Raw genomic sequence first — 3,700 nt, 5'->3', positions numbered from 1 at the left:
TTTCTTTTTTTTCTTTCAGTTTGTTTATATGGTGGATTACATTAACTGATTTTCATATGTTGAACCACCCCTGAATCTCTAGGATAAAACCTACTTGATCATGGTGAATGATCTTGATGTATTCTTGGATTTGACTTTTGAGTATTTTATCATTTTTTTAATCTATGTTCATGAGGGAAATTGGTTTGTAATTCTCTTTCTTTGTTGAATCTTTGTATGGTTTGGGTATCAGGATGATTGTGCCCTCATAAAATGAATTTGGTAATTTTACTTCTGTTTCTATTTTGTAGAATAATTTGAGGAGGATTGGCATTAGCATTTCTTTCAAAGTCTGGTATCTATAGAGAAAATTATCCATTTCTTTTCGATTTTCCAATTTTGTAGCGTACAGGTGTTTGAAGTATGACCTAATGATTCTTTGAATTTCCTCAGTGCCTATTGTTATATCACCCTTTTTATTTCTGATTTTGTTAATTTGGATATTCTCTGTCTTTTAGTTAATTTGGATAAGGGTTTGTTTATCTTGTTGATTTTCTCAAAGAACCAACTCTTTGTTTCATTGATTCTTTGTATTGTTCTCTTTGTTTCTATTTTATTGGTTTCAGTCCTCAGTTTGATTATTTCCTTGGGTGTGCTTACTTCTTGTTCTAGAGCTTTTAGCTGTGCTCTTAAGTTGCTAGTATGAGATCTCTCAAATTTCTTTTATCTAGGAACTTAGTGCTCTGAATTTTCCTCTTAGCACTGTTTTCATTGTATCCCATAAGTTTGGGTATGTTGTACATTCATTTTCATTGAATTCTAGGAGGGCTTTAATTTCTTTTTTTATTTCTTCCTTGACTCAGTAGAGAATTGTTCGGTTTCCATGAGTTTTTAAGCTTTCTGTTGTTGTTAAAAATCCACCTTTAATCTGTGGTGGTCTGATAAGATACAGAGGGTCATTTCAATTTTCTTGTTTCTGTTGAGACTTACTTGGTAAGTATATGGTCAATTTTGGAGAATGTTCTGTGGGGTGCTGAGAAGATATATTCTTTTGTGTTTGGGTGAAATGTTCTGTAGATATCTGTACAGTCCATTTGGTTCATAAAGACTGTTAGGTCCAGTATTTCTCTGTTTATTTTTTTGTCTGGGTGACCTGTCCTTTGATGAGAGTGGGATATTTAAGTCTTCCACTATCAATGTGTGATTTAAGATTTAGTAATGTTTCCTTTACAAACATGGGTGCCCTTTCATTTGGGGCAGAGATGTTAAGAATTACAAGATCATCTTGGTGGCTCTTTTCTTTGGTGAGTACAATGTGTCCTTCCCTGTCCCTTTTGACTAATTTTGGCTCGAAGTTTATTTTGTTAGATATTGGAATAGCCACACTAGTTTGATTCTTAGGTCCATTTGCTTGGAAAATCTTTTCCTAACCCTTGACTCTGAGGTAATGTCTACCCTTGTGTTGAGGTGTGTTTCTTGTATGCAGCAGAAGGATGAACCTTGTTTTTGCATCCATTTTGATAGTCTGTGTCTTTTTATTTGGGGAATTGATTCTACTTACATTGAGAAATATTGATGACAAATAATTGCTAATTCCTGTTATTTTGTTGGTGATGGTGGTAGAGTGGGGTGTGTGTGTGTGTGTGTGTGTGTGTGTGTGTGTGTGTGTGTGTGTGTTTCCCTTCTTTTGTTTTTTCTGGTGTGAGTTTACTTACTGGTGTTTTCATAGGTGTAGTTAGTTTCCTTGGGTTGGAGTTTTCCTTCTAGTATCTTCTGTAGGGTTGGATTTGTGGATAGATATTGTTCAAATTTGACTTTGTCATGAAATATCATGGTTTTTTTCCCGTCTATGGTGGTTGAAAGTTTTGTTGGGTATAGTAGTCTGGATTGGCATCCATGGTCTCTTAGAGTCTGAAGGATATATATGTTCAAGAACTTCTGGCTTTTACAGTTTCCATTCAAAAACTGGGTGTAATTCTAATAAGTCTGCCTTTATATATTACTTGGCCTTCTTCTCTTGCAACTTTTAATATTCTTTCTTTGTTGTGTGTATTTAGTGTTTCATTATTATATGGCAAGGGACTTTCTTTTCTGATCCAATCCACTTGGTGTTCTTTAAGCTTCCTGTACTTTTGTAGGCATGTCCTCCTTTAGGTTAGGAAATTTTTCTTCCATGATTTTGTTAAAAATATTTTATGGGCCTTTGAGCTAGAATTCTCCTTCTTTTATTCTTATTATTCTCAGATTTGGTTTTTTCATAATGACCCAGATTTCCTGGATGTTTTGTATCAGGAATTTTTTGAATTAGCATTTTCTTTGGCCAACATATCCATTTCTTCTATGACATCTTCAACTGCCTGAGATTCTCTTTTCCATCTCTTGTATTCTGCTGGTGGTACTTGTATCTGTAGATCCGGTTCATTTACCTAGGCTTTCCATCTCCAGAATTCCCTCAGTTTGTGTTTTCTTTATTGCTTTTATTTCTGTCTTCAGGTCTTGAACAGGTTATTCACTTTCTTCAACTGTTTGTTTTTTCTTGGCTTTCTTTAAGGGGGTTATTCATTTTCTCCAATTTTTTGTTTGTCATTTTCTGGATTTCTTTGAGGTACTTATTCTTTTCCTCTTTAATGACTTCTTATCTTCATAAAGTTGGTTTTAAGGTTGTTTTCTTGTACTTCAGCATGATGAAATATTAAGGACTTGCTGTAGTAGGATAGCTGGGCTCTGGTGGTGACATATTTCCCTTGCTTTTGTTGATTGTATTCTTATGCTAGCCTCGAGGCATCTGGGTTTAGAGTATTTATAGTTTAGGTACCCATTTCTGAGTTTGTCTTTGTTGGATGGGTGTTTTTTCCCTTGGTTTCTGTTTCCTCTCTGGTCTTCTGGCCTGAATGGCCTGCAGCTCTGGTGGCCAGTGAGTCCTCTGGTCCAGTAGGGTGCCTCCACTGGGATTCTGGGATTCTGAGTGACCTCTGGGGTTCTGGGAACTGAAGTGGTCTCTGGTAAAGCAAGGGCCTTCTTCTAGATTTGTGGGCTAGGGTATGATGAGGAGGAGAGGGGGTACTGTTGGGAGAAGGCTGGGCAGGTTCTGAAGATATGTTGGTGGTCAGCCAGCGTGGGCTTACCTGGGGTTCCGGGTACCAGCATGGCCTCTGGTAAACAGGGGGCTTCTGCCAGAATTGTGGGCTGGAGTATGGTCATTGTTATTCATTTTTAAAGGAATATTCCTCCTGACCTCTGCCAGACTAGTTTACATTTTTATCAGCAGTGTGGAAGGGCTTCCTTTTGTCCATATCCTCACCAGCACTTGTTATTTGGTTTTTTAATGACTATAAGGGACAGTGTAAAATGCATATGAGTACAGGGAAAATAGCATTGACAATGGAGAAATTATTTCAATCCTGTGGCTAGAACAAAGGAATAAGAATGAATGATAAGGGGCTGGGGACTAAGAGTGTCCTCTTTCTTGTTTGAGATCTTGACATCATTTGGGGCGATTCAAATATTGCTAAGTAGACAAAGGCATTACTGACAAGAGTGGAGATGCCAGCTGGGGCCAAGGCAATCTTACATATGACAGTTAATTTTGAATTAAAACAGTCACATTGCAGTTCTGCAGAGAGAATGTGCTGCAGAGAATTCACGTTATGAAATGACGTGAGCGACCACAAAGCCAGCCAGCCACTGCTTCCTACAGAGGGATGCGAACTGGGGACTTTCT

The sequence above is a fragment of the Peromyscus maniculatus genome, chromosome 2 (genome assembly GCF_049852395.1).
Source record: "Peromyscus maniculatus bairdii isolate BWxNUB_F1_BW_parent chromosome 2, HU_Pman_BW_mat_3.1, whole genome shotgun sequence".
Lineage (NCBI taxonomy): Eukaryota > Metazoa > Chordata > Mammalia > Rodentia > Cricetidae > Peromyscus > Peromyscus maniculatus.
This window is presented reverse-complemented; position numbering follows the sequence as displayed.